Source organism: Lissotriton vulgaris, chromosome 4_1 (genome assembly GCF_964263255.1).
Source record: "Lissotriton vulgaris chromosome 4_1, aLisVul1.2, whole genome shotgun sequence".
Classification (NCBI taxonomy): Eukaryota; Metazoa; Chordata; class Amphibia; order Caudata; family Salamandridae; genus Lissotriton; species Lissotriton vulgaris.
In genome coordinates, this window is record NC_141691.1 from 1,314,259,844 (window position 1) to 1,314,276,885 (window position 17,042).

Consider the following 17,042-nt stretch of genomic DNA (forward strand, 5'->3'; position numbering starts at 1 on the left):
TAAGGTGATTTTACCATGTGAAAAAACCTTCTGCTTTGATATCATGAATATTGTTTGAAAGAAAACTAATATCTCATGATTTTCCCACAGTGGTTTGGAAGGGGATCTATAAGCTAAACTGAAAGCATATTTTCTGTAAATTCACATTATCTTTCTCAGTCATGTGAAAATGAAGTCTGACATTCTCAGTAAAACATGTACATCCAACAAGGACAGAGACTGTCAGTTGATTCCTTTGTGTTCTACTGCAGCCTCCTAGAGTGTTCTAAAGAACAACTAGAGCGCTAACAGTCCTACTTATTACAAAGGTATGTCACTGGCCATGTCATGAATGATGTAATATGTGACATCATCAGCAGTGGATTGCGGGTGCGCGATATATAGTTAGTGCAACTAACTATATATGGAATTTCAATGGTTTTGTGTGAGTAAAATAAGGTTTTGTAAATGCGAATTCCTAACTATATATGGTCTATAACCTATGGTTTTTTTCAGTGAATTTTCAAGGTTTTGTAAATGCTAATTCCTAACTATATATGGTCTATAACCTATGGTTTTTTCAGTGAATATATATATATATATATATATATTACCTACTGGCGGTCGCCAGTAGGTATATATAGTTAGGATTTTTTCTCTATGGAACTTTTGAAAATTCTATGTCTAATAACTTTGGCGCTTGTGGACGGAATCGGCTGAAATTTTCAGGAAAATGGCACATTATGTTTCTGAGCAGCCCCTGAAAATTTGGGGGGGTTTCGTCAAGGGGTGGCTGAGAAAAAAGGGGGGTCCCAAAACGCGTTTTTCCCATGTTAATTTCCATAGGGCGTTTGGCCTCACTTTTAGCTCGAACGGCTGAATGGATTTCCACGAAACTTGGCAAAATTGTAGGGACTGTTAGCCCGATGTGCCTTTGCTGGGTCTCAATATATGTGCTCCAGTGGATTTTGAGAAATTAACGTTTTAAAAAACAGATATATCTGTGACAGCGTCCTGGATAGCGCTCCAGATCGCGTACTTTTCGCGTAACGGAGCTTTGCGAAGCGAAGCTGATTGGCTCTCCGGTGTCTGTCAACATTCTAAACAGTCCGGAGCGGCCGCCATCTTGTCTCTCGGTAGGATCGAGAGACAAGAGGAGGAGAAAAACAAAGGGGGAATTTAATGAAAGGGGGCAAGGTAGACCCCTCTTGACCCTCTCGGAATGATGTTGGGGTTATTAAAGGGTCCCGTGGGGAAAATAAAAAAAAATTGATTTTTCACGGTAGAAGCGCTTCCCGGTTCACGAACCGGGCCGCAAACTGGTAGCGAAACGGGAATTCGCCATTTTGTGTTTCGGTTTAATTAAATTACAGGGTATAAGGGGGTACGGGAGACGTATCCTGACCCCTTATGTTTTCTGAGGGTGGCTGAGGAGGCTCATATATGTTGATACATGTTTTCCAGCGGCTGTGCGTGAGCGTTTTTTTTTTTTTGCTGCGTGACGTCTGGTAACGTTCGATTCGATGGAAATCAGGAACTGTTGACCGCCATTTTGTCACTGCGAGTAAATATTTTGTTAAAAAAAATTGTTATAAATTAATCCTTATTGATAAACATTGTCTGCGCCATCTTGCCTTTTTTGCAATGCCACACTTTTGTTGAGCACGGCAGCCATTTTAGATGCCTTGACCAGACCCACTCTCTGCACGCCGCCGATCCTCAGCATGGCTCCCCACCCTCGCAAGTATCTCCCCCATGCACTGGTCACCCCCGCTCTCTCTCTCATGCATGGGCCAGAAACCTCCTCCCATCTGCGCTGTTCTTCTCTGAGAATCACACCCTGTGCCCGCCCGACACCTCCCTTTCAGCCTATTCACTACCGCACCCTCTGACACTCCTCTTCCTCTGTGTCCAATTGTCCAGGCCGGTCCCAGGCTATCACCTAGCCCTGCAGATGTAGTTTATGGCCCCAGCTGTAAAGAATCACCCCTCTTCAAAGGAGTTACAGTAGATCAAGGCCCCCACCCGATGAGATCCGTCACACCGCACGCGTTCCTACTATCTGATAACCATCCTGTATTGTGCTTGGGGAGGGGATTCTCACTGTGAGGGTGTGTGGGTCCGAGCCTGAAGCGGAAGATTCCAGGGATGCCTCTTTGTACATCAAAGTTTTTACAATTATGTGTCACATTAAAAATATATAGCACTCCAACAAAGTAGTAGGATTATAACACTTTAATAACTTATAAATATATACAACGCAACAAAAACAGTAAATACATTCAAACATTTTTTTGAAAAAAGAAGCAACAATGGTCAGTAGCTGTGTTTTGTGCGAATAGTCCCAAGGCAGCACAACGTGCTGAGTTCTGGACGGCACCCAGGTGATGTTACCTGGGTGCCGCACTGGTTTTTGGTATCCTACAATGCAGCTCCGAAAAATGGCGTGGGGCGTCCCGGGGGGTGCGGGGGGAGGCCTCGTCAGTGGCGGTCTGTTGTGCGAATAGTCCCAAGACAGCAGAACGCGCTGAGATGTGGATGGCACCCAGGTGATGTCCAGTAAGTTGCCGCACTGGTTTTGGTATCCTACAATGCTGCTCCGAAAAACGGCGTGGGGCGCCCCGGGGGGGGGGGGGGGGAGGCGGCGTGAACGGGCCTCCCCAGGTGGAGGCTCGTCTGCTGTAGTGGGGCGCCCCTTTACCGTTTCAGTTGCCGTTCCACCCGCTTTTGCTACACTGTGCCTCATCCGCCATTCAGCTGTTTATCGCCCGCTCTTGTGGCTACAGCGTCTCGCTCACCATGTAGTTGAGTAGCGCCCACTCTTGCAGTGCAGCGATAGGCGGCTGCCACAGGACTCTTAAAATGGCGGACGGCTCTTCGGATTTGGGCCTGGTCCACTAAAATGGCCCTGGGACACCTTGGAACTCGGACGCTTGTCTGCTAGGTCTTGGACCCCATTCTCGAAAGCGTCCCCTGAGTTTTGAAGATTCTACAAAAGTCTTGGGGGCCCCCGACTCCTGCAGGCTTCCGGTGGGGAGCGGCTGCCATGATTGCTCGCGGAATGACCACGACGGAGCCACGAGATGGTGGTGCTCTCATGCTGACGCCAGCTTCAGTCTGAAACATCCAGAAACAAGGTGGGGCTTTCATCGTTTGGGAAAAAAAAATGTTTTAATCCAATCAAAAGTGTTATTTTTAGGTCATATGATCAAGCCTTCTATCATTAGGAAACCAAAAGTAAAATGAACCAATGAAAAGTTTTATAAACAAGTCACATGACCTGTTATGCGGCATAGGGCTATAAAAAGCGTAGAAAATCCGTTGGCACGTGAGGCGGCGTCAGTAGCGGACCGATGTGCGAATAGGCCAAAGGCAGCACAACGCGCCAAGATCCGGATGGCACCGAGGTGGCGTCCAGCAAGTTGCCGCACTGGTGTGGCCATCCTACAATGCTGCGCCGAAAGTCGGCGTGGGGCGCCCCGTTGGCCTGTGAGGTCACGTCAGTCAGTGGGGGCTGTTTGAGGATCTGACTGCATTGGAAAGCAATGTGATGCTGTGCGTCGCCCCCAAGATGGAGGCTCCTCGGCTGCAGTGGGGCGCCCCTTGGTGTTTCACTCGCTATCCAGCTGAGTTGCGTCCGCACTTGCGGCTACAGTAGGCCGAAGGCAGCACAACGCGCCGAGATCTGGATGGCACCGAGGTGGTGTGCGTCGCCCCTAAGATGGAGGCTCCTCGGCTGCAGTGGGGCGCCCCTTGGTGTTTCACTCGCTATCCAGCTGAGTTGCATCCGCACTTGCGGCTACAGTAGGCCGAAGGCAGCACAACGCGCCGCGATCTGGATGGCACCGAGGTGGTGTCCAGCAAGTTGCCGCACTGGTGTGGCCATCCTACAATGCTGCGCCGAAAGTCGGCGTGGGGTGCCCCGTTGGCCTGTGAGGTGGTGTCAGTAGCGGACCGATGTGTGAATAGGCCGGAACCAGCACAAGGCGCCAAGATCCGGATGGCACCGAGGTGGTGTCATAGTTGAGAGTTCTAAGCAGCGCTTGTAACACTGTCTGAAGCTTATTTGCACCTGCTGCAGCTTTACTATTGCCCTGGTGTGGCCAAAGATCGCCCATGACATAGGCGGCCGGCTCCCGGGGTCCGGCGGAACTTTTTTCCTTTTCCTTTCTGCATCTTGTCCCACAATCCGTTTGACCTGAAGACACGACCAGGTCCCTGAATGTGTGCAGGGGGACGCTATTGATTGAATCAAAATGGCGGCTTCACACAAAGCTGACTCAAGCGTTGCTGCTGATGCTATACAGACAAAAACTGGTTTTCAGTTTGTACATTCTTCAGGATTTTTCCATCCAAGGCTGGTTGAGAGTTTGTAGAACAATGGCTTCAGATTTTCAACATACTACTCTTCAACATTCTTCCTAAACGTAACAATGTGAGACTCACTAGGAGAACGGCTGTTTATCTTTCCTTTCAAAATGCTGCCAACAATATTTTCTGAATGGAAGACACCACAAGGCTCTGAGATCCGGTTGGCACCGAGGTGGTGTCCAGCAAGTTGCCGCACTGGTGTGGCCATCCTACAATGCTGCGCCGAAAGTCGGCGTGGGGTGCCCGAAGGGGGGGGGGAGGCGGCGCAAACGAGCCGAAATATAGCTATGGTAATTATACCATGCATCGTCATATGGAGAGGTGGCACCGATTAATTATAGTGCTGCACAAATGAGAGATTTGGTGGACAACCCCCGACCTGCCAGTACATCCACCAATGAAGTGCCAGTGATAGCATCAGAGGCAAGGGAAACGGTCCCAAATATTCAGAAGAACTTTGGAAAGATTAAAATGACATGTTTAAGTTGCGGCAAATTAATTTCATGTGGAGAGAGGAGTGTTAGTCTAATCAATAGGGCTTATGAACATCATCATAGTCGATGGTTGGTGGAGACATTTTGACTATATCCTGGACCTGCCCGGCCTCGCCCAAAATGGCGCCGGTATAAATGGGACTCGTAACTCCTTGTTGTGTACTGGTTGCACAACCTTGATATCACGAGATACGTATGCAGTTTTGAAGCACATGGCGGGCGGGGACGAGAATTGATTGAATATTTCGACATCCCTATTGATATTAAGTTCTGATGTGTTATTGATTACTGTACTATTGAAAGTTCGAATTAACGTCACCCATGGTACTTGCCCGCAAATGTATATCTAGATAATTTTATTGTAAGTGGCCCTGTCGTATTTTAATTACAAAATGTACGTCCACCGATTCCGCAACTGTTAGACACCTTAGTTCTTGCAACCTAATGGCCCGCTCGTTACGTTTCTCTACAGTGTAAATGTCTCCTCATCATATACGATTCCAGTTTGCTCCGTGGCCGGCCCACGTGGTTATAGGCCCGTATTTGTATACTGACATTTTCACAATAAAGGTTTTTAAAACAAAACATGGTAGTAGTATTTACATTGGTAAAGTTTTTAATTTTAGTCACTGTTTTCGAATCAGTAAAAGGCAAGTTAAATAAAGCAGTCCAATTACATGACGGATAAAAGGTATAATACGCAGGAACGCAGTAAAGATAAATGGTCAAGGGCTGTTGTGTTTTCTACTCCTGCAACATAAAGTGATCGATAAGAATCTGATATTCAGGCGTATCGGCGACTAAGACAGCAGGCCGAGCCTGTTTTGCTCAACGGCTCCGTCATGGGACGAAGAAACGCCCTTTTTCTCGAAAAAGGAATATATTTTACTTGCAGGACAGTTGTAAATTTTCCGGGAAAGTACATTAGCCTGGAACATTATAACATATATGTTTAAGAAAAAATAATGTTCGAAAGCAATAAAAAGCGTAATTTTTAGGTCATATGACCAAGCCTTTCATCATTAGAATAACAAAAGTAAAATGAACCAATGAAAAGTTTTATTAACAAGTCACATGACCTGTTATGCTTACGTTACGCGCTGCGCGCTGCGCGCCGCGCCCCGGATCGCTTCCGGGAAGCTGCGCTTCGCGCACCGGAGCACTTCCGGGTGCGCTAACGCGGCGTGTCATATAACGCATTACGCGACAACGTAGGTCCAGAATATAGTCAAAATGTCTCCACCAACCAGCGGTCGGAACACAACCCCTTTCAGCAGTCTAAAAAGTTCTGTTAAATGACAACAGAAGGGACAGGCAACAAGAACCATCAGTCAAAGAGGGGAGGGCAAGTTCTTCTCTACCGGGTCACGTTGGGGCGCTACCGGAACTGATCGAATTGGTAGTCTACAGTGTTTCTGGATGTTTCAGACTGAAGCTGGCGTCAGCATGAGAGCACCACCATCTCGTAGCTCAGTCGTGGCCATTCCACGAGCAATCATGGCAGCCGCTCCCCACCAGAAGCCTGCGGGAGTCGGGGGCCCCCAAGATTTTTGTAGAATCTTCAAGGCTGAGGGGACGCTTTCGAGAATGGGGCCCAAGCCCTAGCAGACAAGCGTCCGAGTTCCAAGGTGTCCTAGGGCCATTTTAGTGGACCACGCCCAAATCTGAAGAGCCGGCCGCCATTTTGAGAGTCCTGTGGCAGCCGCCTATCCCTGCATGGCAAGAGCGGGAGCAACTCAACTACATGGTGAGCGAGACGCTGTAGTCGCAAGAGCGGGCGGTAAACAGCTGAATGGCGGAAGAGGCACAGTGTAGCAAAAGCGGGCGGAATGGCAACTGAAACGGTAAAGGGGCGCCCCACTACAGCGTGTCTTCAGGTCAAACGGATTGTGGGACAAGGTCCAGAATGGAAGAGTCATCAAAAGGCAAAAAGTTCCGCCGGGCCCCGGGAGCCGGCCGCCTATGTCGGGGCGATCTTAGGCCACACCAGGGCAACACGACTTGGGGAGGGGGCAGGAGCCAAGCGCCCCCTCCCAGTCCGCGCCACCACACCGTATGTTGAAAATCTGAAGCCATCGTTCTACAAACTCTCAACCAGCCTTGGATGGAAAAATCTTGAAGAATGTACAAACTGAAAACCAGTTTTTGTCTGCATAGCATCAGCAGCAACGCTTGCTATCAGAGTGCATGAGTTTCATGCTCGATCGATTGAGCTAGCCGGATCAGGCAACAAAAAGTATAAAATAGTTAAGTAAATAGTTATTTAATAAAATGTTTTACCCTGTTACTTTGCTGGTGTGTTGTATATATTTATAATATTTGCATAGAGTTTATCGTTATTTTGGGCGGGATGGGTGGCGGAGCCGAGCTGTCTTGCAGCCATCATGGTGTGGAGCTCAGTTCATCTCACTAGTTTCGTATTTCTCATAAAGGGTTGTTCCTAATGTTTCTATTTTAGCGAGGTCAAAAAGAGATCCCATTAGTGGCCTACTGATTTTGCTCGATTACTTTTGTTTTTTTACACGATTTTTCACTATCTGCAAAGACTAAACAGAGTATTGCGACTCTGTGCTTGTTTGTAAATAGAGAATGAACCAAAGAGAATCAATTCTAAAACAGTAAATGCTTGGATAACAATCAATCAAATGGAGAGACAAGCAGGCACGACGGATTACAACGGGGGCAAAGGCCTGCGTTAACTACCCTTCACTATCTGCAAAGAGAGAGTACTACTAAGAGAAAAGAGGGGGGGGCAGCGTTCAAAGCACATCAGCGTGCATAAACACGAAAATGTTTTTACCTATCACGTACTTGACATTTAACAGCTTTTGATATTTGCTATTAAAAAACCATTGAAATTCACTGAAAAAACCATAGGTTATAGACCATATATAGTTAGGAATTAGCATTTACAAAACCTTGAAAATTCACTGAAAAAACCATAGGTTTTAGGCCATATATAGTTAGGGATTAGCATTTACAAAACCTTAATTTACTCGCACAAAACCATTGAAATTCGCATATATAGTTAGATGCAATAACTATATATCGCGCACCCGCAATCCACTGCTGATGATGTCACATATTACATCATTCATGACATGGTCAGTGACATCACTGATGACATCACTGATGACATCTCAAATGACATCACTGATGACATCTCAAATGACATCACTGATGACATCACTGATGACATCTCAAATGACATCACTGATAAAATCACTGATAACATCTCATTTGACATTACTGATCACATCACTGATGATATCATTCATGTGATAATACGATCAACCTCTTCAGACTCTAATATAACCTTAGATACAATCAGTGTAAATAGACACTCACAGACTGTCACTCATCCATGGAGTTACTCACACACTATTTTTGGATTTAAAGAAAAATACATTTTACAGCTACAGATATTAGCTTTTAAAAAACCAATGAAATTCACTGAAAAAACCATAGGTTATAGACCATATATAGTTAGGAATTAGCATTTGCAAAACCATATTTTACTCACACAAAACCATTGAAATTCGCATATATAGTTAGATGCACTAACTATATATCGCGCACCCGCAATCTACTGCTGATCATGTCACATATTAAATCATTCATGACATGGTCAGTGACATCACTGATGACATCACTGATGACATCACTGATGACATCTCAAATGACATCACTGATGACATCACTGATGACATCTCAAATGACATCACTGATCACATCACTGATGACATCATTCATGTGATAATACGATGAACCTCTTCAGACTCTAATAAAACCTTAGATACACTCAGTGTAACCAGACAGTCACAGACTGTCACTCATCCATGGAGTTACTCACACACCTAGTCAGTCATGCAAAGAATCAATCACACCTCCATTTCCTCATCTAAACAGTTATACACACCTTACTTATTCAAACATATACTAACACATATTTACTCTCTTATACAATCCCTGATACAAGTTTACAATGATCCATACAGGCACTCACACATTCACTGGCTCTTATGCAGAGTTATTTATATATGTCAACTCTCACATGTACTGTGTTTTACATATGTACTTACTTGGACATGTAGTACTGAGATATCCATTCACTCACCAATACACTCATGCACACAGTCAACTGCCCATACAGATGTTTCCACATGCACTTTTAAACCCATACATCTAGTGAATCCACCGCTCACACATCTATGCACAGAGTCACACACCTCACAGCCACCCACACACACACTCACTCTCTCAAACAAATACTTGGGCAACCTTTCATTAACCAATATACATAATCATAAAGCAAATGATCAACATAAGCAGCAGTTTACACAACAACAGACATAATGATGTACAAATTAAGACAGTTTAGTCACTAACCCATGCACTCAGTGAGACATATTTAATCATTCTCTCATACAGTCAGTCATGCACCTACTAAATCCTTCATCCAGAGACTTATACATCCACTCATTCTTCAATATGTAAGACATATTTTGACTTTTCATAAACATGCAGTCACTGGATGTTGTCATCAGTGATGTCATCAGTGATGTCTTTTGAGATGTCATCAGTGATGTCATCAGTGATGTCACTGACCATGTCATGAATGATGTAATATGTGACATGATCAGCAGTAGATTGCGGGTGCGCGATATATAGTTAGTGCATCTAACTATATATGCGAATTTCAATGGTTTTGTGTGAGTAAAATATGGTTTTGCAAATGCTAATTCCTAACTATATATGGTCTATAACCTATGGTTTTTTCAGTGAATATATATATATATATATATATATATATATATATATATATATATATATATATATATATATATATATATATATTCACTGAAAAAACCATAGGTTATAGACCATATATAGTTAGGAATTAGCATTTACAAAACCTTAAAAATTCACTGAAAAAACCATAGGTTTTAGGCCATATATAGTTAGGGATTAGCATTTACAAAACCTTAATTTACTCGCACAAAACCATTGAAATTCGCATATATAGTTAGATGCAATAACTATATATCGCGCACCCGCAATCCACTGCTGATGATGTCACATATTACATCATTCATGACATGGTCAGTGACATCACTGATGACATCACTGATGACATCTCAAATGACATCACTGATGACATCTCAAATGACATCACTGATGACATCACTGAAGACAACATCCAGTGACTGTATGTTTCTGTAAAGTTAAAATATGTCTTACATATTGAAGAATGAGTGGATGTATAAGTGTCTGGATGAAGGATTTAGTAGGTGCATGACTGATTGTATGAGGGAATGATTAAATGTGTCTCACTGAGTGCATGGGTTAGTGACTAAACTGTCTTAATTTGTGCATCATTATGTCTGTTGTTCTGTAAACTACTGCATGTGTTGATAAGTAGCTATATGAGTAACTATATGGGTTATTGATTGGTTGCCCAAGTATTTGTATGGGAGACTGAGTGTGTGTGTGGGTGGCTGGGAGGTGTGTGACTCTGTGCATAGATGTGTGAGCAGTTGATTCACTAGATGTATGGTTTCAAAAGTGCATGTGGAAACAGCTGTATGGGCGGTTGACTGTGTGCATGAGTGTATTGGTGAGTGAATGGATATCTCAGTGCTACATGTCAAAGTAAATACATATGTAAAACACAGTACATGTGAGAGTTGACATATATAAATAACTGTGCATAAGAGCCAGTGAATGTGTGAGTGGCTGTATGGATCATTGTGAACTTGTATCAGGGATTGTATAAGAGAGTAAATATGTGTTAGTATATGTTTGAATAAGTAAAGTTTGTATAACTGTATAGTTGAGGAAATGGAGGTGTGATTGATTCTTTGCATGACTGACTAGGTGTGTGAGTAACTCCATGGATGAGTGACAGTCTTTGAGTGTCTGTTTACACTGATTGTATCTAAGGTTATATTAGAGTCTGAAGAGGTTCATCGTATTATCACATGAATGATATCATCAGTGATGTGATCAGTAATGTCAAATGAGATGTCATCAGTGATGTCATCAGTGATGTCATTTGAGATGTCATCAGTGATGTCATTTGAGATGTCATCAGTGATGTCATCAGTGATGTCACTGACCATGTCATGAATGATGTAATATGTGACATCATCAGCAGTGGATTGCGGGTGCGCGATATATAGTTAGTGCAACTAACTATATATGGAATTTCAATGGTTTTGTGTGAGTAAAATAAGGTTTTGTAAATGCGAATTCCTAACTATATATGGTCTATAACCTATGGTTTTTTCAGTGAATTTTCAAGGTTTTGTAAATGCTAATTCCTAACTATATATGGTCTATAACCTATGGTTTTTTCAGTGAATTTTCAAGGTTTTGTAAATGCTAATTCCTAACTATATATGGTCTATAGCCTATGGTTTTTTCAGTGAATATATATATATACATACATATATAAACATATATCATCTGTATATCTATATAAATACAAACATAAATGCATGCATACATATACTTATATGCATACAGATGCATGTTATTTACATGAAAGTTGAAAAAACACTAATAAAAGCAAAGCTAAAAAGCCACCTCATTACAAACAGAATGGCTTTAACTTAAACGAGGGCGAGATCTATTGCATTTTCAATGCTTGTTTACTTTGGTTCCATCAAGAAGGCATTCAGATGTGTCACACATTTGCCATAAATTCTGAATGTTAGCACTCTAGTTGCACATTAGATCACTGTAGTAAAGCTACTGCTCACCAGGGACGTCTGCTGCTGGTATTCAAAGTGCATGTTTCAGTCTGCATGTCAGAATTTTTTTAATGAAATAGAAGAGGATTTGAGAAGTCACTCAAAATGATCCCTAATTTTTCTTTCTGAAGCACTAATCATACTTTCTATGGCAAAATTAACCCCCTCATGTTGTTCCTTTTTAAATTGAGTGTTTTCAGACTTACCACTTCATTCCAATCAAGATGGCTTCTGGTGTGCCATACTTTTGTCATAAGTAAGACTGTTAGCGCTCTAGTTGTTCTTTAGAACACTCTGGGACATTCTGTCATTGGGCTATACTTGGGGTACATCTGGGTGATATTTGGGCTACATTTAGGCTCTTTTGTCTCTGGTGGCCATCTTGGGAGACTGTATGTCAGAAATTTTTTAATGAAATTGAAGAGGGTTTGAGAAGTCACTCAAAATGTGCCCTAATTTTTCTTTCTGCAGCACTAATCATAATTCATATGGCAAAATATACCCCCTCATTTTGTTCCTTTTTAAATTAAATGTTTTAAGAGTTACCACTTTATTCCAATCAAGATGGCTTCAGGTGTGCCATACCTTTGTAATAAGTAGGACTGTTAGCGCTCTAGTTGTTCTTTAGAACACTCTGGGACATTCTGTCATTGGGCTATACTTGGGCTACATCTGGGTGATATTTGGGCTACATTTGGGCTCTTTTGTCTCTGGTGGCCATTTTGGGAGACTGCATGTCAGAATTTTTTAATGAAATAGAAGAGGATTTGAAAAGTCACTCAAAATGTGCCCTAATTTTTCTTTCTGCAGCACTAATAATACCTTCTATTGCATAATATACCCCCTCATTTTGTTCCTTTTTAAATTAAATGTTTTAAGAGTTACCACTTTATTCCCATCACGATGGCTCCAGGTGTGCTATACCTTTGTAATAAGTAGGACTGTTAGCGCTCTAGTTGTTCTTTAGAACACTCTGGGACATTCTGTCATTGGGCTATACTTGGGCTACATCTGGGTGATATTTGGGCTACATTTGGGCTCTTTTGTCTCTGGTGGCCATTTTGGGAGACTGCATGTCAGAAAGTTTTAATGAAATAGAAAAGGATTTGAGAAGTCACTCAAAATGTGCCCTAATTTTTCATTCTGCAGCACTAATCATACTTTCTATGGCAAAATATACCCCCTCATGTTGTTTCTTTTTAAATTAAATGTTTTAAGAGTTACCACTTTATTCCAATCAAGATGGCTTCAGGTGTGCCATACCTTCGTAATAAGTAGGGCTGTTAGCGCTCTAGTTGTTCTTTAGAACACTCTGGGACATTCTGTCATTGGGCTATACTTGGGCTACATCTGGGTGATATTTGGGCTACATTTGGGCTCTTTTGTCTCTGGTGGCCATTTTGGGAGACTGCATGTCAGAATGTTTTAATGAAATAGAAAAGGATTTGAGAAGTCACTCAAAATGTGCCCTAATTTTTCATTCTGCAGCACTAATCATACTTTCTATGGCAAAATATACCCCCTCATGTTGTTTCTTTTTAAATTAAATGTTTTAAGAGTTACCACTTTATTCCAATCAAGATGGCTTCAGGTGTGCCATACCTTTGTAATAAGTAGGACTGTTAGCGCTCTAGTTGTTCTTTAGAACACTCTAGGAGGCTGCAGTAGAACACAAAGGAATCAACTGACAGTCTCTGTCCTTGTTGGATGTACATGTTTTACTGAGAATGTCAGACTTCATTTTCACATGACTGAGAAAGATAATGTGAATTTACAGAAAATATGCTTTCAGTTTAGCTTATAGATCCCCTTCCAAACCACTGTGGGAAAATCATGAGATATTAGTTTTCTTTCAAACAATATTCATGATATCACAGCAGAAGGTTTTTTCACATGGTGAAATCACCTTAGAACCCACCACAATTCCTAAAACGAGTATGGTACCATCAACAAATGATTTATAATGTAACTAAAGTCCTAAAACCCTCTATTAACTACAATGCTTTTTAATGAGGTGCTATCATGTATATTGGTCCCAAGATGGCTGCCAACACTTCTTGGATGAAGTGCTGACAGCCAATCAGATTAGATGTGTGGTTAGGCTCCGCCCAGATATATATCTTTTTTTGAACCTAAATTACTCAAAATCCACTGGAGCACATATATTGAGACCTAGCAAAGGCACATCGGGCTAACAGTCCCTACAATTTTGGCAAGTTTCGTGCAAATCCATTCAGCCGTTCGAGCTAAAAGTGAGGCCAACCGCCCTATGGAAATTAACATGGGAAAAACGCGTTTTGGGACCCCCCTTTTTTCTCGGCCCCCCCTTGATGAAACCCCCCCAAATTGTCAGGGGCTGCTCAGAAACAAAATGTTCCATTTTCCTGAAAATTTCAGCCAATTCCGTCCACAAACGCCAAAGTTATTAGACATAGAATTTTCAAAAATCCCATAGAGAAAAAATCCTAACTATATATACCTACTGGCGACCGCCAGTAGGTAATATATATATATATATATATATATATATATATATACACATATATATATCCTACTGGCGGTCGCCAGTAGGTAGTTATAGTTAGGATTATTTTCAATGCAAAATCTCAACATTCTATTGTGAATAACTTTGGCTCCGGTTGAGGAATCTGCCTGAAAATTTCCTCAAATTTGCCTTGCCGCGCCCCAGTCTTTCCCTGAAAGTTTGGGGGGGATTTGTCAAGCGGGGTCCAAGATAAAAGGGGGTCCCAAAACGTGTTTTCCCCATGTTAATTTCTATAGGGCAGTCGACCTCACTTTTAGCCCGAACGGCTGAATGGATTTCCACCAAACTTGGCAAAATTGTAGGGACTGGTAGCCCGATGTGCCTTTGCTATGTCTGAAGATATGTGCTCCAGTGAATTTTGAGTAATTGAGGTTAAAAAAAAATATATATCTATGGCCGCGCCTCGGTACGCGCACCAGGGCGCTAACCAGAGCGCTACGGGAGTTCGCGCGCGGAAACCTGATTGGCTCTCGGGTGTCTGTAAACATTCCAAACAGTCCGGAGCAGCCGCCATCTTGTGTCTCGGTAGGATCAAGACACAAGAGGTGGCAAAAACAAAGGGGGAAATGACCATAAGGGGGGCAGAGTAGACCCCTCCTGACCCCCTAGGTTTAATGTGGGGGCTATAAAAGGGCCCCGTGGGGCAAAAAAAAATTATTTTTTTTTGATTTGCTTGGGGGGAGCGCCCGGTACGCGCACCGCGGAGCGTACCGGGAAGCGTTCCATGGCAAAAAAAGAATGATAGAGTTTTTAAAAAATTTAGCCTTTTTTTATAATTTGGAGGTAGTTCTAAAAAGAACTGTTTTTTTTCTTCTTTTTGTTGTTTTATATTTTTTTATGTTTTTTGAACATTTTGTACTTTTTTTGGCTTTTATGAACTATTTTGTATTTTTTTTGTTATTTTATGGGGAGAAACAAAAAACAGGGAATTGAGAATGGCTCAACTGGAGCAAAAAAAAATCAGGAAAAAATTAGGGTTTTTGGGGCAATTGTGGTTGTCACCAGCAAGGAGGATGAGCTTTATGTTCTGTTCACCATAGGAGATGGTCTTACCACAAAAAATACATGTAATTCTGAATTCCCCAAACCGTGGTTGTATGCAAGGGATCGTCTCCTTTGTCTCTGGTCCTGATGGAGTGGGTTGCTTTCTTTTGGAGGTGGTGGCTGTAGATTGGGGAGGGTTACTGGCCAGTTCTCTCACCTCTGCGGCAGAATAGTTGTTCGGATGCTTGCGCTGCATGTGCCTAATCATGGTATTATTACCAAAAGAATATTTTTTGTTAGGATTCCCCCTTTAAAGTTCAATGCCACAGATTAGGCAAGTCACCTTGGGCGCATTGACTTTTTTCTTGCCCTCTGGGATTGAAAAAAACTCCCATACAATGTGCTGCCTTGGCTTGTATAGGGTATTGTCTTCAGGCAGCCACCTTCTCCCTTCCTCCTCCTTCTCCTCCTCCTCCTCCTCCTCCTCCTCCTCTTCTTGACCACCAATGTAATGTTGTGGTGGTCCTCTTGGTGGTGGTGGTGGTGCAGATGCTCCAGCTGCTGCTGCTACTGTAGCCATTTTAAAGTACAACATTTTTCTCAAAGATGTTCAAACAGGTCTTCCTCAGTCAAAGGACATAGTCAGAATAAGGAAAAAAGGTGGGGTCTTTCATCATTTGGAAAAAAAAACTGTCCTGAACCAATGAAAAGTGTTATTTTCAGGTCACATGACCCGGGCTTTAATCATTTAGAAACCAAAACTGTTCTGCACCAATGAAAAGTGTTATTTTTAGGTCACATGACAGACGCGCTTACGGGGCGCGACGCGTAAGCGTGTCAGATGATTACGTTCCACGATCGTATTCGCTCGAGTATTTCGGGGTGCACTTACGCCGTGCGTATCACCCGGACGCGGCTACGCAATACGTCATGATGTTTTTGTTCGCGGCAATAGCGCTAACGGGACGCCCACCGGTGCGCGACCCAGGGCGCCTCGAATAAATGCGCTTTTCAGTGCGCACACCGGGGTGCGCACCGGGAGCGCACCAGGGCAAAGAAAAAAAAAAGTATTATATAAATATACAATATAGGATTCATTATAAAAAATATTACATTTCATAGGTTTGAGGCCATATATATAGTTAGGAATTAGCATTTAAAAAACCTATGAAATTCACTGAAAAAACCATAGGTTTCACACCAGTTATAGTTAGCAGGAAGTTTTACTCGCATAAAACCATTGAAATTCCCACATTATAGTTAGTTGGACTCACTATAACTTGCGCGTGCAATGCACTGCTGATGACGTCACATATTACATCACTCATGACATGGTCAGTGACATCACTCATGACATCACTGATGACATCTCAAATGAGATCACTGAAGACATCATCCAGTGCATGTGTGTCTTTCAGAAAAATATATCTTTTTTATATATGTATATCTAAAGATCGATGGAAGAATAAATGGGTAAATAAGTGTCTAAATGGATGTTTTTGTTGTAAAAATGATTGCATAACTGACTTATTAAGTATATCTTAGTGAATACATGTGTTAGCGAGTAATGTTTAAATATGTAAATATCTGTATCAGTGTCTCACTTTGTCTATAAGTGGCTGCATGGGTTGGTGAGTAGCTACATGAGTGTCTATATGGGTTATTAGTTGTTTTTTTGAGTATCAGTATGAGTGTCTGTATGGTTCGGTGGGGGTATTACTCAGAGTATAGATGCATGAATGACTGACTCACTGTTTGTATGTGTTTTGAAGACAGCATGTGTGCAGGATTGTATGGGTACATGAGTGTATGTATGGGTGTGTAAGTGAGTGAATGACTGTCTCAATAGTGTCTTTATGAGTAACTACATATGTTTTCATCTACTATATGTGAGTATTGATGTATATAAGTGAT